This window comes from Lynx canadensis, chromosome C2, assembly GCF_007474595.2.
Source record: "Lynx canadensis isolate LIC74 chromosome C2, mLynCan4.pri.v2, whole genome shotgun sequence".
Lineage (NCBI taxonomy): Eukaryota > Metazoa > Chordata > Mammalia > Carnivora > Felidae > Lynx > Lynx canadensis.
In genome coordinates this window covers 104,777,734-104,803,070 of record NC_044311.2, presented here as the reverse complement: position 1 = coordinate 104,803,070, position 25,337 = coordinate 104,777,734, and positions in this window count along the sequence as shown.

The window sequence follows — 25,337 nt, the reverse complement described above, 5'->3', positions numbered from 1 at the left end:
ATAATGTGATAGGAAGTCTGAGCTACACGGCTTGATTCTGTAATTTAAAAGAATCTGTTTGGCTAGGCCTAGTAAAATTAACAGTAATGATACCTATTTCAACAGAGTCTTTCATCTGAAGATCTCAAAGCATCCAACATTTAGAGCACATTATTAGGCCATGCTGACTCTGTGACAAAAATACTGTATTTTAGACATGTTTAAATTTTTCCATTATTTATCTTACTTCTTAGATTGGTGGGTACATTTGTAATTTTCAGAGTCTTGTTTACTCTTGATAGATAGGCAGCCTAGAGAGTTATTACAAACAATGTAATTTACTCTGTACACTAGCACAAAAAGTGTATGGAGGTTATTCTTAGCTCAGATGGGAAAACAATTTAATGTATTTTTAATATTTTGAACATCTACTATGCACCAAGCCCTGTGCCAGGCACGCTACATTTGGTGTCTTATTAAAACTTCACAAGAATCCTACAAGGGAGGTATAATTATTATTTTTTTTTTAATTTTTTTTTCAACGTTTATTTATTTTTGGGACAGCGAGAGACAGAGCATGAACGGGGGAGGGGCAGAGAGAGAGGGAGACACAGAATCGGAAACAGGCTCCAGGCTCTGAGCCATCAGCCCAGAGCCCGACGCGGGGCTCGAACTCACGGACCGCGAGATCGTGACCTGGCTGAAGTCGGACGCTTAACCGACTGCGCCAGCCAGGCGCCCCTGATTTCATTTTTATAAAATGTTCTTAAAAGACAAATTTATAGAGGCAGAAAGAAGATCAGAGGTTGTCTGGGACTAGAGATGGGAGTGAGCATTGACTCAAACAATTAACTTTAAATAGACTTAAAGGAATTTGGGGGTGGGGAAATGATAAAAATGTTCTAAAACTGGATCATGGTCATAGTTACACAACTCCATAAATTTACTAAAAAAAAAAACCCAATAATAATAATAAGCATAAGGCTGAAGTCAGTGTCCCCAGTTGGCATGTCACAAACCCTTGCCAGAATTTAGGCAGTTCTTAGATTCAGAATTCATTAACTGAAGGAATGACTAGGTCCCCATAAGGAAATACTCTGAGTACATTAGGGTAGTGATTGACCCACTTGTTCCTTAAAGGAATTTAACTATTTTTTGTGTGTGTAAATGTCCACAGGGAAAAAGAGGGAAATCCATATTCCATGATGGTTCTTGAATACAAAGTCTGAATCAACATTGACACCTGAGGAACTGAAATGCTATAATGTCTATATTAGTCACCTTCTAAACTTTAGCGTGCATCGAGTCACCAAGAGGGCTTGTTAAAACATCGATTCCTGAGCTCCTTGTCAAAAGAAATATTCTGGTTCAATGAGATGCTGAATTTCTAAGGAACTTTCAAGTGATGACGATGATACAGGTCCACAGACCACACTTTGGATAGCACTTGTTTATGTGATATTATAATGGAAAACTTACATATGACCCATTTGTGGTCTGAGACAACTACTCTGTTAGGAAAATTGCCTCCAGGGCATGCATATGAATCATAAATTTACATGGACATGAGAATATAACTTGGTATGACATTTATATCAATGTGCATGGAAATTCCACTATCTGCACTTTAGTCAAAAATAATTATGTTTCCCTCCTTAAATTTGTCTCAATATTTTAGTTCCCTAATTGGAACTCACTTTGTCTTATAGTTAAGAAAGATTACCCATTGTTTCCAGTGAAACATACGAATAAATATAATGTATTAATGTTTTATAAAAATATTATGATCCATTAGTAAAAGCATATGTTATGTGGAAGATGGCTTTTTAAAATTTCCACGAAAGAAAATATACTACTAAATGTAAAAATAATTCATCACTGGCCTATTCTGATGATGATTAAGAACAAAAATACTCAGGCACTATTCTTCAAATACTCCATTAAACGCTAATCTAAACAAACAACACACAGCCAAACTTCACCTAAAATGTGCAGGAAAATACCTCCGCATCTAGACATTGCTTTAAATGTTACCAGTGATGTGCTGCCTTTATTCCTTGCCTTCACTTTTTTGTATGAAAAGGTATCATATTGATATCATCGGTTAAAGCGCAACATTTCCTCCCAGTGATTGCTACTCAATAGTCAAGAATGAGATGCATGAAGTTGGATCACATCATGGGTAATTGCTGGATTGTTGCTTTTAAAATAACATGTGTGTGTATGTGTGCTTTGAGGTGAAATATGTCAGCTCCGATGCCAGAAGCTGATATTATTATAGCACATTTCAAAAGTGGAACAGCTTTCAAAAGAATTTCTTAAAGCACTGTACTTTTATCATGGGAAAAACTTCAGAGCTTGCACGTGAATTCAAGACAAAGCTATGCCTCTCTATGCCATCTGATTTCTCAGCATATTGTTCTTGCTCTTACATTTATACTTCTCAGATGATGACGGGTCTATTCCTCTGCCCTTCTTGATCCCCTCTCTGTACTAGACAGGCTATTACCCACCTCCTCACTGGAATACTGTGGGGCTACTGGTGTTAACAGAAATGTGAAATAGCTGTAAACTTCTGTTCAGAAATCTTGTCAAAGTTTCTGATGAACATTTTGTTTATAAATGTGCTGGCAAGATTAGAAGCTTTGGAAAAAAATATCAGTGTTGCAAGTTTCTGTGAAAGCACATTTTGGTACAACTTTAATTTGGCCAAGGGGGTAAGTGAGTCACTCCCCCTCAGTGTACTTCTGGGGGCTGCAGCATACTAGTCTAGACCAGCAGTATTGCTGCCTTAGAGTAACCAATTCAACCAGACTCTCCCCGGACCCCTAGGACTTCATTGATTTCCAAGAGCCCCTCATAAGTGAAGGGGCCTAGGGAGAGACCATATACAGATGCTTTCTCTGATTTAAAAGTCTGCTGACACCTCCATAAATCAACGTAGCAAGAATGAAACTCGCAGCATGTTGTTATTCATCCACAATCCATGTAAGATATAAACACATGACTTAACGCTTAAAAAGTGTCTACTTTTTGCAACTGTTTTTTTTTGTCATTAAAAAAAAAGCATAGCTAATTTTATTAGGAAACACAACTCAAATCCTTTTGTGTAAAGAGTATTTCCTGAAGATCCCAGATTATGCCCCAGAATCAAAGAAAGAGTAACAGGAATGAGGGTCCCTCTGGGAACAGGGTAGGAACAGACTCAAGTGTTCTCAGCCCATTTTGCTCCCTCTGTTTGCCTTATTTTACTCATCACTGCATGATGGCGTTACCCTCAGTATTTTCAGGTGGCAGGAGACGTGGCCACATTTTAACAGCTCCTGAACACATCATACTTTCATAGCTCCTGAACACAGAGGAAAAATACCTTTTCTCTCCCAACTTCAGTTCAGGACTTTCTAGAACAGGACACTAGCTAACTTGGTCTAGACCTCTTGATGCCCCCTGGCCAGTTCACTGCAACCACATTGACCCAGTCAGGCTGGTTATCTACCTCTGTGACCAAGGCATTGGGTGTGTGATTGTGTGTTTGGCTGCCCCCGGCAAAACTGCAGGGGCACTTCCATCAAAGAAGCAGGGCGTCTGAGGGGGTGGGGGGAGCAACAAAACCACAATCATTCTTGCTTCAAAATAGTTCCCTCAGCTATCAGCTACAGGAAAGTTATTTTCTCCATTAATAAATGAGAAAATAGAATAAGACAGAGATTAAGATACACACAAACACACACAGAGTGGAACTGGAATGGAGTCAAATGATATTCATAGCACTCACACAGAATCATTTGTGAGGAATAAACATACTTCGCATAGCAATCTATTACTGCTAGAGTTAGGTTTTCAGAAATCTGGTTTTAGGAGAGCTGAGAATTTCAGACCTTTAAATTGATTAATCAAATATCTGTTTTTAGAGATGTGAGGAAAGGTAGAAGAAAACTTCCAATACATTCTTCAACAGTCTGGGGACATGTTAGTTCGAATATCTCTGGTGACCCAGAAAACAGGAATTAGGTGGTATTTCCAGTGTCTTTGTCTCTATTCACAATGGTACCCCTTCTTTCATCTTTCATCTCCAGAGAACAGGGACAATTCTGTGGAATTCGGATCTCTGATAAATGACCACTGGTTATTTGGAAGTGTCTAATGGTCTAACATCTAAAACTCTAGAGTTATGTATCATATTCAGTCAATTTTTTTTTTTTTTTTTTTTTTTTTTTTTTTTTTTAGTTAACTAGGTGACTTAATGGTACAGATTCATATTGAACCATCATTATAAGTCAGGTAAAATTTTCATTTCTGTGTAGTTCTTGCAATCTAAATGAGACCAACTGTTTTATGAGAGGAAAGGATCCTAAAAAGAACTAAAGGCCAAGCTTATTCAAAAACACTGCAGGCTTTAGAAAATTAAATCAAATTAAGTGGATTGTTAAAGTTTATGCAAAACTATACAAGCAAACATTAAATAAAAGTGTCTTGATTGATCAGATATAACCCAAGTTGAAACCAAATTTGAGGGAGAGGTTTTCACCTGATACATTACAGTCATTTTAAACACTGCTTAATTTTGTAAATTTACATTCACTTGAGTTTTGTTTTGTTTTTTAAATAAGAATAACACTACTTTTCTAGCCCAGGGTTTAGGCAGATATTTTTCTCTCTAACATAAATTAGATAATATGATGATTTGAGGGTTTTAAAAATAACACAGAGACTAAATCATGATACATAATTTAGTATTAAATCACATAATCTATAAGAATGTATACCTGACTTCTCAAAGGAAGGTAATGATACAAAACAACCTATTAAGCAAACTTAAAGGTGTTATTCGGGAAGCCTTAGGATATTGTGGTGGCCTGCCATGGTCAGATACCAAGTGTGAATTTTGAGACACAAAATTCTGTCCTTTTATTTTAGAAAGACCAGAACAAGAAGCAATATGATATAGGGGAAATAACACCAGCATAGGAGTCGAGATGTCTGGAATTTAGTGCCTTCTACAACCAAATAGCCAGTGACCTTGGATGAGCACAAAACCTCTCTGGGGCTCAATTATTTCTGTAAAATGAGACAATTTGATAGATGGCCTCAAAGTGTATTCCAGCTCTATAATTCCATGACTCCATACATGGAAACGTGGTTAGCACGATGCTTAGAGCATAATAGAGAATTAAAAAGATGTTACTACCTCTCAGTTCTTTATTCTTTTCTTTTTCTTCCCTTTTCTCTCAATCCTTTTCATGAACCCAGCCACGTTCTCAAAATGTATTTATTTCTGTATTTTCAATTCCTAGCACAGAGACTGGCAAAAATTGCTATCTATACAAAGGGCTGTCTATCTTCAAGAAATTCAGTCTAATAGAGCAAACATGTAAATAAATTGCATTACTGTACTTCAAGTCCAAAAATACCTTAGCAATTTATAATCCTCACAAAGACAGTACAACAGGACTGATGAACTGTTCTTTAAGCTAGACCAGAGCAACCTAATTAAGCAGAGAACATCTCAACATCTGAACCAGATTATTTTCAATGATTAGGAACTAGTCAGGTCAGGCAATAGAGGGAACAGAACGTTCATTGGAACCATGACACTAGTGTATTCTGTTCAAGTGCAGATACAGTAATTCTAATTACCATGAATTTTCTGCCCTTAAAAATCAGATTTCCTGGGACATACATACCATTCCTTCTGAGTGATTTTTTTAAACTGGTAAGTGGTTTAATTAGTTTAGAACTGCAACTCAATAATCTCTATAACACTTAGTATTCTTTGATTATTATAAATATACATATAATATTAGAGATTATATTTTTATATATTATTTGGGGACTTGCTATTCAGTTCTATTGATCAGTATGTTTATCCTCTTAAAAATATTAAATACAGTGACTATCACAGCTTTGTAACATATCATGATGTCTAATATAGCAAGTTCTCCCACCTTATTTTTCTTCTTTTTTTTCTCCTTCAAGAATGCCTTGTCATGGGGCACCTGGGTGGCTCAGTCGGTTAAGCGTCCGACTTCGGCTCAGGTCATGATCTCATGGTTTGTGGGTTCGAGCCCCGCGTCGGGCTCTGTGCTGGCAGCTCAGAGCCTGGAGCCTGCTTCAGATTCTGTGTCTCCCTCTCTCTCTTCCCCTCCCCTGCTCATGCTCTGTCTCTCTCTCAAAAATAAACATTAAAAAAAATTAAAAAAAAAAAAAGAATGCCTTGTCAAAAAAAAAAAAAAGAATGCCTTGTCTATTCTGGGATTTTTTTTTTCTCTTTCATATAAAATTTTAGAATCAGCTTGTCAAGTTTCACTAAAATAAAAAAAAAACTATTGAAATTTTTATTGGAATTTCATTAATTCTGAAGACTAGTTTGAGGAACACAAATCTTCATGATATTAAGTCTTTCTATCAATGAAATATTATGTATTTTCATGTATATAGATATTTTTAAATATCTTTCAAAAAGTTTTAAATTGTTTCCATACAGGTTTGCCAATCTTTTGTTAGATTTGTTACTCTGCACCTATCTTTGTTGCTGTTATAAATGGTACTTTTAATGCTTTTTATTTCTTTTTCATGTATTACCATGTTAGCTAGGCCCTCCAGTACAAGGTGAAATGGCAATGTTGATGAGAGACAACCTCCTGATTTTCAGTGAAATGCAAATACATTTAACCAACAAGAATGCTGCTTATTTTTTGATAGAGACTTTTTATCAAAATTAAAATGTACCCTTGTATTCCTATTTTCTGAGTTTTTATAATGAATATATATTGACTTAATGTTAATGCTTTATTTGCTTTTATTGAAAAAAAATCATGTTTTTCCTCTTGAATCTATTAATGCAGCAAATTACATTAATGAAGGTTCTAACATAAAACTTTCTTGCATACTTGGAATAAACTATATTTGGTCATGATATGTTCTTTTTTTATACTTCATTGGATTTCATTAGCAAATAGTTTATTTTGAAATTTTATATCTATGTTCATGCCTGATATGGGACTGCAAATCTCCCTCATACAATCTCTTCCAGCTATTTATTGCTATAAAACAAAGTTCTCCCAAACATAGAAGCTTGAAACAAAACAATATTTTTAATATGTCTCCTGATTTTCTGGGTTAGAAATTGGACAGGGCTTCCCTGGGAAATTTTTCAGTTTTATGTGGCATTGACTGAGATCACTCAGTGGTATTCCACTAGTGACTGAACTGTACTAAAGTTCAAGACAAATTCAGTCAAATGCCTGGGGTTGTAGCAGGGAAGGCTGGAATGCTAGACTCACTGGGGCCCCTCCAGGCAGTGTCAGGGCCTTTTCACATAATCCACGTAATAGGATAGTCACTCTTCTTACATAGTGGCTCAGGGCTCCAAAAGACCAAGGTAGTACCTGCCAGTCCTCTTAAAAGTGAGCTCAGGAACTGGCATAGCACCATTTCTTCCATTCTTTATTGGTAAAGACAGTCACACGCAGTGAATATCATAGAGGAGGAGATATAAATATCACCTCTCTATGGAAAAAGTGTCAAAGAATTTGTATACATGTTTTATCTATCATAAAACCTGTTTGTGATTTTGTTATCAAGGTCAAACTAGTCTAATAACATGAGTTTGGAATATTACCGCTTTTTCTATTCTCAAGGGAAAAAAATAGTAAGATTGTAGTCAACTGCTCCTTAAATGTTTGGTATGTTTCCTCTAAAGCCATTGATCCCCATTGCTTTATTTTTTGTGAAGATAATGATCCTAAGACTATTCAGGATTTCTACTTCTTCTTGAATCAGTTTTGGTAAGTCATTTTTCTAATAAATTATCCATTTTCATATGTTTTCAAAACAATGAAAAAATTGTTCATTGTATTCTTTTTATTCTGTATAGAATCCATAGTTATGTTAAATTTTATTAATATTATTTGTGTGTTGTAAATCTAGCCAAAATTTCTTAACATGATTTATCATTTTTATTGCATGTTTGATCCTTTCTCCTTATTTTATGTTCAAATTTACTATTTCTTTCTCTCTAGATTAATTCCATTTTTTTATATCTTTCATTCTTATCTATATAATTTATTTCTAAGAATTCATTATATTTTCTGAATTCAAGTTTTCTGTCAATTATAAGTGTGGTGAATATATTCTACTCTGTCACCTGACTTCTCACTCATTTAATGAATGAAAGTTCTTAATTTTAAGGTACTATAATATATCAATATTTTATTTTATGATTAATGTTTTGTATGTGCTGCTTAAGAAATCTGTCACTATTCTCGAAGTCATGAAGATATTCAATATTCTTTTCACAGAGATCTCATATCTGGAGTTTCTATTTGCACATGGTATCAGGCAGGGTGAAGTATCACTTTTGTTTAAATGGATATCTAGTTGAGCCAGAAGTATTTATTGGGAATATCTTCCTTTTCTCACTGCTCTGTAGTTCCTTCTTCATCATAAATCAAGTAGATATATATGCATGGGTTTGTTTCTGGGCACTATTCTATTATGTTGGCCTACCTAACCATCTTTGTGCCAGTACCACATTGTAATAATACTGTAACTTTATCATAAGCTTAATACCAGATAGACAAAATTCTCTCATATTGTTCTTCCTCATTAAGATGGTTGATTATTCCTGGCTCTTGGCTCTTTGCATTGCTATATAAGTTTTAGAATCAACTTGTTGATTTCTACAAAAAATCAGTCAGGATTTTTATTGTGATTTCACTGAATCTAGTGGCTCATATTGGGAGGAAGTGCCATCTCTGAAATACTGATTCAAGCCATGAATATTGTATATTCCTCCATTTATTTATGCCTTCAAAAAATTTCTCTATTTCTTTTTTGTTTGATTTTTGAACAGTGATCTTGCTCAACTTTCATCATATTTATTTCTAGGAATTGTGTGTGTGTGTGTGTGTGTGTGTGTGCGCGCGCTTAATGCTACTATAATTGCTATTGTATTTTACTTAATATTGTAACTCACTAATTATATATAAAAATACAAGTGATGTTTTCATATCAACCTTGTGTGCAAAAAAACTTCCTAAAATCATTTATTAATTCTAGTAATTTATTAGTTATTTGCTTGAATTTTCTTGAGCACAAAATTATATTATGTGAATAGTGACAAGTTTTCTTTCTTTCCCAATTATAATATTTTTATTTCTTTTTCTTGATTTATTGCACTGGGTAAGACCTACAGTAAAATGTTGACTAAAATTTATAATAGTTAGTACCCTTACATTGTTCCTATCTCAGAGAAGAAGCTTTTTAACATTTTACCATTGAATATGATGTTTGCTATAGTTTGTTTTGTTGGATTTGTTTGTTTTAGAATATCCTATATCAGGGGTATCTGGGTGGCTCAGTCGGTTAAGCATCTGACTTCGGCTCAGGTCATGATCTCATAGTTCATGGGTTTGAGCCTCATGTCAGACTCTGTGCTGACAGCTTAGGGTTGGAGCCTGCCTGGGATTCCATGCCCCTTTCTCTTTCTGCCCCTGTCCTGCTCACACTCTGTCTCCTAAAAATAAATAAAATAAACATTTAAAAAAATTAAAAAAGAATATCCTATATCAAATTAAGGAAGTTTCATTCTATTCTTAGATCAGACTTTTATCATAAATAACATTAAATTTCATCAAATAATTTTTCTGAATCTACTGAGATAATCACAACATTTTCCCATTTATGGTATTAATGTGGACTACACTGATTTCTTTTCTTTTTTGTAGGTGAAAGTATTCTATTTTCTTTACACTGATTTATTTTCTAATATTAAAACTAACTTGAACTTGTGGAATAAGTTGAATGAGGTCAATATTTTTTACATTTTATATATTGCTTAATTCCATTTCCTAAGTAAACTTTTAGGACTCACTATGAGTCAGTTTATATATAATTTCCATTTTTTAATATCCTTTTAAAAGTTTTATTATGTGGGGCACCTGGCTAGCTCAGTCAGTGGAGCATGTGACTCTTGATCTTGGAGTTATGAGTTTGAGTCTCACGTTGGGTGTAGAGATTACTTAAAAATAAAACCTTAAAAAAACATTTGTTTTGAAAATTATACTAGCCTCATAAAGTGAGCTGGTGAGTGTTTCCTCCTAATTTATTCTCCAGAAAAGCTGATAAAATTTGCATTTGTTCTTAAATAGTTTATAAAAGCCACTGGTAAATATCTTTATTCAAGAATATTCAAATCTTTATATCTTCTTGCATAAGTTTTCAACATTCTATTTTTCTAAGACTTTGTTAATTTCACCTAAATTTTCAAATTTATTGGTATGAGATTGAATACATAAAAATCCATAGAAATGTTACCTTTCATTTCCAGTGTGGGTATTTCTGCATTTTCTCTCTCTCTCTCTCTCTTTTTTTCTTGATCAGTCTCACAAGAATTTTTTCAATTTTATTATTCTTACAAAAGTATCATTTTGGTTTTGTTGCTCTATCTCATTAAAAAAAAATCTACCATTGATTTCTTTATGATTTCTATCTTTCTTCTTTCTTTAGGATTCATTTGCTGTTTTTTCTAACTTCTTAAGACAGGTGCTTTCATTCCCTGACTTTAATCTTTCTTCTCTTCTAATATATATATTTACAACTAAAAATTTCTCTTTCAGCATGGCTTTGGCTACATACCATGAGCTTGACAGATAGTGTATTTACTAACATCTTAAAATGTTTTCTAATTTCTGGGGTGCCTGGCTTGCTCAGTTGGAAGAGCATCTGACTCTTGATCTCAGGATTGTGAGTTTGAGCTCCACACTGAGTGTAGAGATTACTTCAATAGATAAAACAAAACCAAAACAATAAAAATGTTTTCTGGTTTCCATTGTAATTTCTTCTTTGAGTCAGAGATTATTTAGAAAAATGTTTGTTTTCTAAACATTTGGGTGACTTTCTACTTGTCTTATTATTATTAACATTTACCTTAATTCCACTGTGGTCAATGAGCATACTCTATTTTAAATACTTTGGATCCCTTGAAATGTGTTGTGACATGCTTTCTGGCCTAACACATATTGAATTTTAGTGAATTTTCTCTGATCACAGAGAATCAAGCTAAAAATATGATCATTCAGTGTTACTGTGTCTCTTTCTTACCTTTTTTGAACAATTGACTATTTTACACATTCTTTAATGTTTGTTTCTGTTTTTTGGTTTTTTTTTTACTGGGGGGGAAGGGGTTACCCTGAGAGATTAAAACATAGATTCTTGATTTATCAAAGTCTTACATAATGTAGTAGTTTTGCTTCTTCCAAGATAATGCAGAAACCTTAGGATACATGACCTCAGTTTATCACTGTTCAGATTTATATGACTATGTTATCATGTGTTTTAACTCTATATATTTTAAATTCCAAAGATGATGATGATGATGTTGATATTATTATTATTATTATTATTATTATTATTATTTTAACAGTAAATGTTTCTTCAGGTTTACCCACACACTTTTGGTGTTCTTTTTTGGCATTTCCAATCATCTATCTGGAATCATTTCCCCCTTCTTACTGAAGGATATGCTTCAGGATTTGTGTGTGTGTGTGTGTGTGTGTGTGTGTGTGTGTGTGTGTCTGTTTCTTTTTAGTGTGGATCTGCTAATGATGAATTCCCTCAGTTTTTGGATGTATGAAAAATGCTTTCATTTCACTTTCATTGGAAATAGAATCCTAGATTGACAGTTAATTTTCTTTCAGCACTTATTTCATGGTCCTCTAGCTTCACTTGCTTCTATTTAGCTCATTTAGTCTTTCTCCTTTTCTATACATGTATTTAAAACCAAACCTCTCTCCCAAAATGGCTTTAGCTACATTCCATGAGTTTAGATGGTTAATCCTATTTTGATTCCTTTGGAGTTAATAATTTTTTTCTGGCTTAGATATATGATATATATATATATGATTTTATATTTAACTAATCTTTAGACTCAAGGTGGGGCTTGAACTCACAACTCTGAGATCAAGGGTTGCATGCGCTTCTGACTGGGCCAGCCCAGTGTACCCTGGCTGCCTTTGAGTATTTCTGTCTTTGTAGTTCAGTAGTTTTACTATGCTATGCCTGTGTGTGATTTTGCTTTTATTTACCCTGTTTGGGTTTCATAAAGCACTGTGAATCCATGGCTTAAAGTCTTGAATCATTCTGGAAAATTATAAGTTCATGACTTCAAATACACTTGTGCTTTATTTTCTTTCTCCTCTTCTCCAGGAATTCTAATTATCCATATGTTAGATGTTTCTCAGACTGTCCCCTAAGTTTCTCATGCCATTTTATCTATTTTCTATCTTAAAAAAGGGTATCTTCTTTGAACTATTCTGATTCATTTATCCTTTTGTCTGCTGTATTTAATTTAATTTAGTCATACTCATTATTGCATTCTCTATTTCACAGGGTTTTTCTTTTTTTTTGGTTGCTTGTTTAGTTCTAGAGTTTCCATTTGGTTCTCTGTTAAAATTATCTTGAACATAGTCAGCATAGTTACTTTAAAATCTGTGTCTGGTACCTCCATTTTCTGGATCCCCCATGGGCCTACTCTTTTTTGTTGTTGTTGTTATTGTTTCTCTTAAATTGTAATCCTATTATCTTACATACTTATGAATTCTTTTTATTAGTCATTTACTTGAGTGCCTGATATTTTACATAAAAATTTCTAGAATTAAATTTAGGTCTATATTATCCTCCAGGGGAAAGATTTTATATTGCTTTTGGCAAGTGGTGAAGGTCCCTGATGGTCTGCGGTCACCTCAATGCAGTTCTAAAAATTGAGATTATTTCAAGCTCGGTCTCAGTCTCTGCAAGGGCTTGCTTCATTCCTGGTTCACTACTGTTCCTAGGGTGTAGCTGCTTTGCTATAAGAGAGAAGTAAAGAAGGTAAGAAAGAAAAAGTAACACAATGTACAGGGTCCCAACTAAAAAATGAGGATTCTACCACTCCTCACCTTTCTTAACAGACCCTGCTCTCCAATGTTTTGGGAAAACACAGGGGCCTAAATTGAATACACTATCATCCAGAGAAGAATTAAATTTGTTTCTTCTGAGACGTAGCTGGTGCTCCTGACTTGAGAACGCTCCAGTCCAGTCAAAGATCTCCAGCTTAATCTGGGGGTCTGGATGCCAGCAACTCATCCCTACTGCATCCCTAAGACTCTGTTTCATTATCTTAGCTCTGGCATTGACATTGCAACCAGGAGAACCCTGCTCTTTCACAAATGCTTATCCATTGCTCTAATTTTATATCTTAATTGTTTGTGTTTTCTTCCTCGTGTGTTCGTGTGTTTGGGGTTCTTGGAGATTTTTCTTTCTCTCTGTAAGCTCAGTGATGTTAAGGAAATCTTTCTAATGCAGGATTTATGCAGAATTTTCTTATATGGTGGAAGGCTCAAAAGCAAAAATTTCTGCCTTCTTTTTTACCAAGTTATCACTTTGTGAGTTTTTTTTTTTTTTTTTGAGGAAGTATTCTAAGAATACTTACCAGATAGAAGCCAGTTTAGCCTTAGAGCTCTTAAGGGGAAAAACTAATAGTGAACAAAACACACACCTCTGCTAATAACAAATATATGTTTTTGAAAGACTTTATAACATAAATAAAATAATTAAGTCTCCTCTTCTTTCTTATGTTTTACTTGCTTTATAGATGACTAATAAAGCTTAGATGAGTCAATTATATAAAAACTTAGTCTCACAGGGGATCAGTAGGTAATCAAGACAGTCATTTATTTAAACCTCAAATTCTGACTTTGAAAGAAGGATTCACACAATGGTAGTCATCCCAATTGTCTTATTTATATGCACTAGAACTGTCTATACACCTCACTGGCTGACTCAACACAAATGGGAGTTTTCAGTAGGTGTTGAGCGAATGTGAAAGAGGAGAACTAGACTCAACTCTAGAGAACAAATTACAGCTTTTTTAAAGTCACAATGAACCATTTTTGTTTCTTCTTTTTTTAAATGTGTATTTATTTTTGAAAGAGAGAGAGAGACAGAGTACGAGCAGGGGGAGGGGGGCAGAGAGAGAGGGAGGCACAGAACCTGAAGCAGGCTTTAGGCTCTGAGCTGACAGCACAGAGCCTGATGCAGGGCTTAAACTCACCAACCCTGAGATCAAGACCTGAGCTGAAGTCGCTTAACTGACTGAGCCACCCAGGTACCCTGCCATTTTTGTTTCTTTTATGATTAAAATATATCTGGAGAGTTGGAGCATGCATGAGGAAAAGTGAAAAGTATTCCAATCTCTGGCAGCATGAGTAGTCCAAAATGGCCTACTTCTGCCTAATCACTCATATTTTAACCATAAAAGTAGTACCATTGTGTCCAAAGTTGTGGGGAAAAGGTGGCATAGGGGAATGGTAAAACTATAGACTCAGATCAGACTGACCTTTAGGCTTAAATCCCTGTTCAATCAGTTGCAATTTCACTTTGGGTGAGTTTCTCAATTTCCCTAGACTTCTAGGATTTCAGTAAAATAATGTTAGCACTCACTTCATAAGATTGCTATGAGGTGTTCAGATATAACAACGAGTTCCTAAAATATAGCAAAGATTCAGGAGGTTTATTAAGTTATTTCTTACTTGCTATGTGTTTCTTGTCTAGGAAGAATGATAGTGTTCTGAGGGACAGTCCTCCAGTCAAGCTCCAAAACAGATCTCACGGCTTATGAGGGAACATGAAAAAACATAAGCTGGTGTTCAATCCATGCTTTGTCTAAAGTGAGTAAATCCTAAATAGCCAACACAAATAAGGAGAAACAAATGGGATGTTTAAGAATCCTTGGTACAGTCATCTATGATATTTTTAGTAATACAATAGAAGAATTGTTTTAATTAAAATGCAGAATCCTAAATCTGACAGTGCTAAACTTGAAAGAATTATTGGTACTGTTGGAGGAAGTAATGAATTTTACAAAGAGAAAAAGAGAAGAATGGCTATTTTAAAAGGCAATTAAATGCTTGGGAGTTGGAAAACAGACACAATTCTAAAAGTACGCTTCAAGAAATTTATATTAAAATAGTTAATATCCAAAATAACAGAAGCTTTAAGTATGCATATATTATAAGAAAAGATACAAAGCAGCAATTCATGTATCTAGCCAGCTAACATATCTTACTGCACTTAAAAGAACCAGTTACCTCTTAATTCATTGGGAAGTTACTTATTTCTAATATTTAATATATTTTAAAACTTTTTAAAGTAATGTTTAATAAGCATTTACTGAGCATTGAACTACTATTGTGCTGGCTTGGCTAGTGAAACACAAAAGAGTAGGATGTGGCTTTTGCCTTCAAGTAAAGCCATATGTTACAGTATGATTTTAATTGTACAAATTTGATCATAGTGTCATGCACGACATAGTGCATTTCAAGTATATAAAGACTGAGAAAGAAGAGACATCTGAAAACATCAAAGGAAAAGATCTATGCCGTACTGTTATTCAAAAGTTGAGAGGAAAGATCCTTCTATATTCTTTCCAATTCACCCTAGCAAAAATAATAGATTACATGTATTGATTTATGCTTATTATAAGGGAAAGGTATGATGTCAAACTCTTCAAATATCTTATTGAATGCCCATAACAACCCTACAAGCTGGTCACTCTTTTTATTCTATTTTCTAGATAAGCAGTTGAGATTGGCTTGAGTCACAGATAGCAAGTGGCAGAGCTAAATCTTGAACTTAGGGAGTCTACCCAGGAAAAAGCACTTCACCACTTGCTATATACTGCTTAATAAGCATCCAAGCAAACAGCACATTCTGTCCAGAAGGGACTCCATCTCAGATAACCCATTCCAGTGAAGCCGGCACACTCTGGAGAGTTCTGTACATTCTTACTTCATTCTCTGGTGCTGCAACATAAGTCCATTGACTTTATTTAGACACTGTCTCAACATTATGCTAAGTGAAATAAGTCACACACAGAAAGACAAATATTGTATGGTCTCACTTATATGTGGAATCTAAAAACACCAACCTCATAGAAACAGAGTAAAATCGTAATTGCCAGGGGCAGAGGGGTGGGAGACGTGGGGGGCAGATGTTGGACAAAGGGTACCAACTTTCAGTTACAAGATGAATATGTTCCAGGAATATAAGGTACAGAACGGTGACTATAGTTAATACTACTACATCGTATACTCGAAAGTTACTATTAGGGTACAGCTTTAACGTTCTCACCATAACGAAAACAAAAGAGTAATTAAGTGAGGTGAAGGATGTCTTAACCAACCTTACTGTGGTAAACATTTCACAATTTATATGTGCATCAAATCATCATATTGTATACCTAAACTCACACAATGTTATACGTCAATCATATTTTAATAAAGCTGGGAAAAAAAGTGAAAATAAATGAAAATTTTAAATTGCTTCAAAAAACCTCTAGGCCCCTTTAGTTCAAGAACTGTTTTATCTTATCATCTGTCTTAACATATAATTCTAGGGGCACCTGGGTGGCTCAGTCCATTAAGCGTCCGACTTCAGCTCAGGTCACAATCTCACAGTCTGTGAGTTCGAGCCCTGCATTGAGCTCTCTGTTGTCAGCACAGAGCCTGCTTCAGATCCTTGGTCCCCCTCCCTTTCTGCCCCTCCTCTGATCATTCTCTCTTTCTCTCTCTCTCAAAATAAATAAATAAAATTTAAAAATACATAATTCCAATATGCAACAAATTCCATTCAACTCTAACAATTCTAACAACATGCTAAGCACTGGGAATACACCAGTGATTCTGTGAAGTTTCTAAAGCCCTCATTATTACTATGATGCAGCAGCCCCCTTATCCTCGAGGGCTATGTTCTAGGACCTCGGAAACTGCAGATAATACTGAACCTTCTGTCTACTATGTTTTTGCCTACACACACACACCTATGATAAAGCTGAATTTATAAATCAGTCATAGTAAGAAATTAACAATAATTACTAATAATAAAATAGAACAATTATAATAATACACTGTAATAAAAGTTACATTACTGTGGTCTCTCTCTCAAAATATCTTATTATACCGTACTCACACTTGTGATGAGGTGAGATGATAAAATGCCTACGTGATGAGATAAAGTAAGGTGCATGATGTAGGTGCTGTGACATAGCGACAGGCTATTATTGAGCTTCTGACTATGTATCAAAAGGAGAATTATTTGCTACTGGACTGTGGTTGGCCAAGAGTAACTGAAACTGCAGAAAGCAAAACCGCAGATAAGGGGGAACTACTGTAAAAAGTTTTAGACATAAAAAAAATACATATAGAGTTCCAACTATGTACATGGCATTGATTTAGATTCTGTAACACGTACAAGAAGTTTAGGGCATAGTTCCGGTTCTCAACAAGTTAATAGTTGAGCTGCAGAGAAAGATAAACAAATTCATGAAAAGGTAAATAATTTAAGAGTTCTATTATACACGAGAGAATAAAGCAAAGCTTACTGCAGGGTCTTATGTGATGACTACTTTGTTAGGATATTATGGAGAATATATGTTCTGTAGTGTAAAAAAAAGCAACCCTGAAGATTTTAGATTATATATATTCAAGAAGGTTTCTTTAATGCATGGTTTCTCATAGGCTTTGTTATGGTAATGTTCATTGTGAATTCCCAAGAGTTCCATAATTTGCACTGTTTGTTTGGAAAAGGAATACTCGTTTCATGAGATTTCATTGCTTCTGTGTAAAGAAAAGCTGTCTTCTGTGGAAAACCTTTTAAAGAACTGATAGGGCTTTATTAAATATGTAACATGCATGCTGCAATCTCCATATATATACGCCAGCTCCACGGATTGCATTGCTCATGGTTGCCCTTCCGAAGAGCTGGGACATGGTGTCACAAATTCTCAACAAAGTACTCCAGTCAGCCACTCCCAAATGATTAAGTATATGTGCTGAAGCATTTTTGTCACCCTTAGAATTAGCGCAGTTGAAGGAGGAAGAAACCACTGTAATCTGGGATAAACCAGCTTCAAGGAGGAAATAAATATTAAACTGAGTTTTCAAACATGCCTAAGACATTTTTTCATTAATTGTAAAACCTTATTGTTTTTTTTCTTTTTTAATTAGATGAAATTATTTGCTTACTCAGTCTTTCCTTTAGCATTCTGGGGAAAGGAAGGTTAAGGGACAGAAATGGAAAAAGACATACTGCCAACTATAATTAGGCTGAAAAGAGTTGCTAAAAATAGCCATTCATACATCTAAGAACTCGTGAGCTCTACTGAATAAGTACCACTGGTCTGACCCAACTCCCTTTAGGCAGGTCTCCCAGCATTTGGGTACTAGTAGGATGGTATTAATGGTTACATCTCAAATTTCTCTGCCTCTTCTTCTCACCTGTATAGGAGACAGAAATCGATCCCATGAAAAGCCAGCCCCTGCCCAACTACTTCTAGAGGTTCTGGAAGAACATCTCTGAGGTTTTCACAATCTTCTCATGGTTTCCAGGCTGCGACCCATGTTGCCACTGTCACACACTGACCAGGAAAGTCAGTGAGAGTGTTGATGCTGATGCCAATAATGCTGTTCCTTGGTGCTCCTCAAACTGCAAACACGCGGCATGCCTACAGGGCATGGCCTCCCCATAATTCTCTCTGAGCTGAAGTCCCTCTGTGCTTCAAGAAGTAGGAAGAATGTCCTCCTCCCTACCGTATGTCTAAGGGTTGCTTTAGAACCAACACAGAGCTGTCTCTCTGCTTTGGGCCCATGTTTTCCTGAGTCACTTATAAAAATACTCCCTTCAGCAACTGTTTGGAGCGACTTTTTGGGAGACAATTCTATATGGGTCTCTTACATTTGTGCACATGTTAGAAGTACATATACTGGTTGTCTTTGTTCTGGACTATGTTTTAAAGGATATCTGCATAGCCAAAAGCCTTGGAAGACAGAGTGTCTGCCTCTGGAGCTAGGGACAGATTTGCTGGGGCAAAAGTCAGGCAGTCTGTCTGCCTATTATAATCTTTTATGAAAGATTTAGATTCCCCAAGCTTGAAGTTCTTCTCCTGTAACATACCCCACTGGATGTGCAGACATCAACCAGCCCTATTTATATCACCCTGTGGGGACAGGCAAACATCCTATATACTGTGCCATGAGTAATAAAGTCCTTTGTCTCTGACACAGGAGCCTCATGTCTTCTGTCAGCATCCATGACAGTGTGCCAGGCTAACCTGTCAGCTTGCAAGCTGAGCAAAATCTTAGACTCTACACAGCTGTAGTCACACCTCTCACTCCAGGATTCAGACATAGGTCCTTGGACAAGTACTGCTATCTGGGACAGACAGTGTGTTGTCCAGGGTAGCTCTCAGATCTCCCATCAAGAAAGAATCTATGTTTCACCCACAAGGAGTGTAGCTCGTGGATATTCTCCAGCTATAACTTGCTCAAGAGCACCTCAGTTTTCAAGATTTCACCTCATGCTCTTCCTGGGCAAAAGTCCAAAGAGACTGGGGAGAACTAGGACGAAGACACTTCTGCTCAGTAGGCGACTCGGTCTCATGAACAATCTTTGCTCCAGAGCTCCCCAGTTGGGCTGGCCAAGACTTTGTCAGATCAGTAGGCTTTCCATACCCAACACAATTCCCCTTGCTTTGATCCTTCACAGATGTTTCCCCAAAAGCCTGTACTCCCAACCCCTTATCTCAATGTCTGCTTTCCAGTAAACCCAACTGATATGCCTGTGTTCAGTCACAGACACTGAAACAAAACATTCTTCTTCCTCCAGGTATGTTTTGTTTGAGGAGACAAATTATGCTCGGAGACTAATTTTGTCTTTCCTGACAATTTATTTAACACAGGTTTTGCTATGGGAATTTCACAAGCCAGTAGCATAGAGGATAATGTCTCTTAAGAAAATAATAAAGAAATAACATGCTCCAGATCATTGATAGATTAATCACTCTATTGTTCCAGGCAAGGGAAGATGAAAGGAAGGAAGTCCAAATTTAGTTGAGATGCACCTTTGTATAAGTTGGTGAGAGAGTGAGTGAGAGAGAGTGTGTGTGTGTTTAGCCAACTGAGAGCTAAAGTCCGGTTGCCAGTGGAAAAGTAAAAGTCCCTTGTTGCTAGAGCTCGTTGCTAGGGAATGAGTGCACTGGTGTTGACAGGCTGGCAGATTTTTTTTTTTTTTTTCTGCGGGGCTACTGTTTGGATTTCACCACTGCATGGTTGTCTTTACCATGGCAGGAGCTAATTGCCCCAAGGTCTTTGGAGAGCTATTTAGATCAGCAAAATGTCACCTTGCCCAGACAGAACATTCTCTGAGAGCCCTCATGAAGTCTCAGTATTTATAGTCAAAATGTCCCTTTGCCAGAGTTATTTCTTTATATGTTTTTTATCAATAAGCCCCCAGTGGAACCCCTCAGCAGCTGAGCTACTGACTTCTGAGAACAGACAAGATGATGGCATCCTCACATAGTTTACTTCATTCTTATATCAAAACAACTCCCCCCCCCCTTTTGTCTTTGTCATAAACAAGTAGATGAAAACAAACTTCACTTAAGTTAAGTGGATTTGAAATCATATCAAACCAATACACAAAAAGAATACCCCGTATGAAAGAATTCATATATGCTAACATCTCATATGCATGTGCAGGTTCACACAACATGCCCAGACAAGTTAAGTCCCAGTTTAGGTTCTAGTTGGAAATTCCACTGAATGAAAAATGTTCAATATAGCCTTGTGTTATTAAAATGGTTATTTTAGGATATAATTAGGTTATATTATATTTAGGTTCACGAAATGCTCAGTTAAGTTTAAGGATTAACATATATGATACACTGAGGTAAAACTAGAAAGCTAGTCTTAAATTTAGGTATTTATAGTAAATTAATATTTACTGTCTATTTCAATAAATCTAAGATGCCATTAATTGTAATGGTGCAATAATGTTATTAAGTATCATTACAAAAAAGAAAAGCATCACCATTTAATCTATAACACAATGCTAAGATGCCATCTATTATAAGGCAAATTCCAATTTTAATGATATTAAAATGTGAAAAAATGTGCATCTTTGACCCAATCAAATGCAGTGACCTTGGATTTGCTGGTCTCAGATTATTTGTATGTTTCTAGTACCTGAAGGAAGAATCTCCAACTCCTTAATTATTTTATATGGCATAGGATCATTCTCAATTAAATAAGTAAGCATTTAATTTAATCAGTTAATAACCACATCATGAATAACAATCAAGTGATTTATTTTAAAAGCTTTAAGCTTAATAAGTATATAAAAGTGGGTTTATATTATTAATGTGTTATATAATAGAATATTGAACATTTAATACAACAGGGGCTTTTTTTAAATTCAGAAATCTGAAAGTTAATTAAATACTCCTCCTGACACTTAAGGTATACTTTTTCTAATATTGGAATTGGAGTGGAATTAAGACATCAGTGATTCTACTCCCTTCATTTTTCTGAAGATCACCACGAAGCCCAGGAAGTGAGATGTGTTTCCTTTACAGAAATAAGGTTAAGGGTTAATGACAGCCCAGAAGTGGAGCCTTCTGCTGATGAGATCCCTACCCCTTACCACGGCAGACTGCAGGCAGTCAGACTTGCATTGGACAAGCCCTCCTAAGGCCTCTCAAAGAAAACAAGATCTCCCTCCCTTAGCACAAAGACAATGTGGTCTCTTTGTTGCCATCAATAATGAGGAAGGGAACAAATCCAGTAGGCCCAGACCTTAAAACGTGAGAAAGAATTCCTTCCTCTTATTTTTTTTTTTTTTTTTAAATCATGACCCTACTAGGAGATTACTGTGATCTACCAGTTGAGGGGGGTGGGGATGAGATGGGACTGTTCAAGATGGTGAATCTGTCGATCTACTTTATACAGCAGCCTTCCTTCTTCCACAGCACATCACGAGGAAGAACCAATCCGACGGAGCCATTGCAAAGCAGGAGACATAACAAGAGTCAGGGTTCGAACTTCAATCCCTACCCTCTACTTCCAAAACCTATGGTTCATGAGCACTTATAGAAAGGAAGTTTGGCCATTCCATAGGAACAGCAAAGAAACTAAAAGAAATTTGGTGACGTTTGTTTCACCTTCCGGACAGAGAGGAAAGAAAATTTTGAGGCTGTCTTGAAACATTTCCCTCTCTCTCCTTTTGTACCTCAAACTCAGTTTAGACTAGTCTGGCAGCATGAGCCACCTTCCAGCCCCCCCAGCCTCTGCCCTCTGTCCTGGGGTCAGTTGATTTCACAGGAGGAGATGCCAACAAGAGAACAAACTAGCAGCAGACTTCTGGCTTTCCCTCTTTCTTAAAGCAATATTAACAATTTTAAAAGGAAATTTCAGGGGCACCCGGGGGGCTCAGGCAGTTAAGCATCAGACTTCTGCTCAGGTCATGATCTCACAGTTCATGGGTTCTAGCCCTGAGTAAGGCTCGGTGCTGACAGTGCAAGCCTGCTTGGGATTCTCTCTCTCTCACTCTCTTTCTCTGCCCCTCCCCCTGCCTGCACTTTCTCTCTCAAAATAAATAAGCTTTAAAAAAATAAAAATGAAAAGAGAAATTTAGAGGATAGAAAGGGAAAAGATGAGATCACCCGTAACAGACTGACTTTTTTTTCCTTCTTTTTAAATAGCTCTGTCTTGAACAGCAAAATGCTGGGTTACTGACTTCACTGATTCATAAAGAATACCCTTTCTATGACACAGCGCCTGGCACACCACAGGTGATTATTAAACATTTATCGAATGCTTATGATGGGCAGGTACTCAATTGTTTCTCATACATATTTTCTCATTTAATGTATTCCCCTCAACAACTCTGTGAAGTACTACCATTCCTATATCAGAAATAAGGAAACAGGGGGCATAGAAAACTTCATGAAACTGTTTGAAACACCTACACCTGACAATTTCAGGTTACTCTTCACAAAGCTCTATTAAAAAATTGGGTCAATATGTTTTTTCTCAGGTTTGCAATGGAAGGAAGAAACAAACAAAAATGTCCAGTCATATCTAAATTACAAATCCTGTACCTAAAATCAAAATTTCAAATGCAGAGACTTCTCATCAAATACAATCCATTCTAAATAGGCTTTACCCTGGGCTTCTCCAAAAACAGTAAGCTCAGTAATGTCATCCAAATTTGTAATGACTAAAAATGAGCCTATTTCATTGGGTGTATGAGAAGGTGAATAAATTATGCTGTTTTTCCTCTCCCAATTTCCACAATTGAAATAGGCAGGAGAGCACAGCAAATAAGACATAAAAATATTACCCTTATGATGGATGTGGCATAAATGTGTGGCGAACATAGTCTTCCTAAAAGCCAGTATCAGAATTGGATTGATTCTCGCGGCTTCTGCCCCACCCCCACTCCCTGATATGGGTGGGGAGGGGCAAAGGGGAGCAGAATCTGCCATGGTTGGGCTCCTCCGCTCATGGCACGGAGAACAGAATGAAGAGCTCTCAGCAAGCAGGCAAACCCCAAAGACAAAGGAAAAGAGGATGTTGATGAGCAAAGCCTCCTCTGAGGGGATGGCAAGAAGACAGGAGTAACATGCTGATTATTTGATTATTGCCCCTCCTGGTGGAACCATGAAGTCTGAGAAAGGAGGTATCAACACACACACACACACACACACACACACACACACACGATACATGCTATGTGACTGGGCTGTGATATGGTCCAAGCTCTTCATTTGGAACGTGTTGTGCTTCAGGCACTTCACTGTGTGATCATTTTATTCATAACAATCAGTAGGAATGAAAAGTGAAATGACAGAGTCCTGCCGTGGGTAAAGTCGACGTTTTAAGAGGGGAACACTTGTCACTTGCATTAGATGTATAAGACAGACAAATATATGCATAGATATGCAAAATTAGGTAGACAGAAAAAAGAAAATGCTCACCAGTAGCTTGGGATTTAGTGAACTAATAGCTAATGGTTAAATTACATCTGGGAACAAAGGAAAGCCACAAGCTGACTCACTCGCTGCAGCAATGACTCTGCAGGTGGGGAGCCCACACGTTCAGGTAGGAAGAGGAGGGAGGAGGCCAGAAAAGTGGCGGGGGTGAGAATGAAGCAGCTTCGTTGTTTGACAGTAACACCTCCTTTTAAAATGGTACCGAAAGAGGAGAGGGGAGAAGTCAAAATTGAAAATGACTTAGTTGTCCCACAAAGGCTTTCCTTCTCTCCTCCCGCTGTGGGGAATTAAGCGCAGTCGCAGTCCTCCGGTGAGGACTGCAAACCGGAGCGGGCACCGTGAGCCATCGCTGTGGGGGCCGTGGTTGTAGGAATCCGATTCTGCAGTTTGGAATCCCCACTCCCCAGGGCTAGTCGTAAGGCCTATCAGAATTTCATCATGAAATACTGGATAGATCACTTCTGTTGTTTCTTAGTTCCTGACCTATCAAATTAAGTATTTAAATTTGCAGTTTTGGCCTCCCAGTAACTCCTAAAGTACTTGCAATGCTCCTCACTGATCACTAGAGATACCTGGACCGGCAGCTAGGCAGCTAATGTTTCCCCCTGTCACTTTGCATCAAAAGCAAAGTGGAACTCCAGCCCTGGGTTGATGCCACTGCTTTGACTGAAGCTCTTCACTTGAAATGAGGTGCAAAGCACTGTATCTATATAGATATATTTATATTTATAGAAAGCTTATACATATACGCAATATATATACATACACACTGTGTGTGTGTGTGTGTGTGTGTGTGTGTGTGTTTGTGTGTGTGTGTGGCACAATGAAGAACAAAGTACATACAGCCCCTCACGTTATGGTGCATACAGGACCCTTCTTACTTTCATCTATCCAGATCTCACTCATTCTTCTTTTTTTCCTTTTTCTTTTTTCTTTCTTTCTTTTTTATTTTTTTTAATGTTTATTTTTGACAGAGAGGCAGCATGAGCATGGCAGGGGCAGAGAGAGAGGGAGACACAGAATCCAAAGCAGGCTCCAGGCTCCGAGCTGTCAGCACAGAGCCCGATGCAGGGCTTGAACCCGCAAACCGAGAGATCGTGACCTGAGCCGAAGTCAGACATTCAACCAACTGAGCCACCCAGGCGCCCCTTTATTTTTTAAATTTATTAAAAAATTTTTTTTTCAACGTTTATTTATTTTTGGGACAGAGAGAGACAGAGCATGAACGGGGGAGGGGCAGAGAGAGAGGGAGACACAGAATCGGAAACAGGCTCCAGGCTCTGAGCCATCAGCCCAGAGCCTGACGCGGGGCTCGAACTCCCGGATCGCGAGATCGTGACCTGGCTGAAGTCGGACGCCCAACCGACTGCGCCACCCAGGCGCCCCTTAAATTTAAATCCAAGTTAGTTAACATATAGTGTAATATTGGTTTCAGGAGTAGAATTTAGTGATTCATCACTTATATACATCACCCAGCGTTCATCCGAACAAG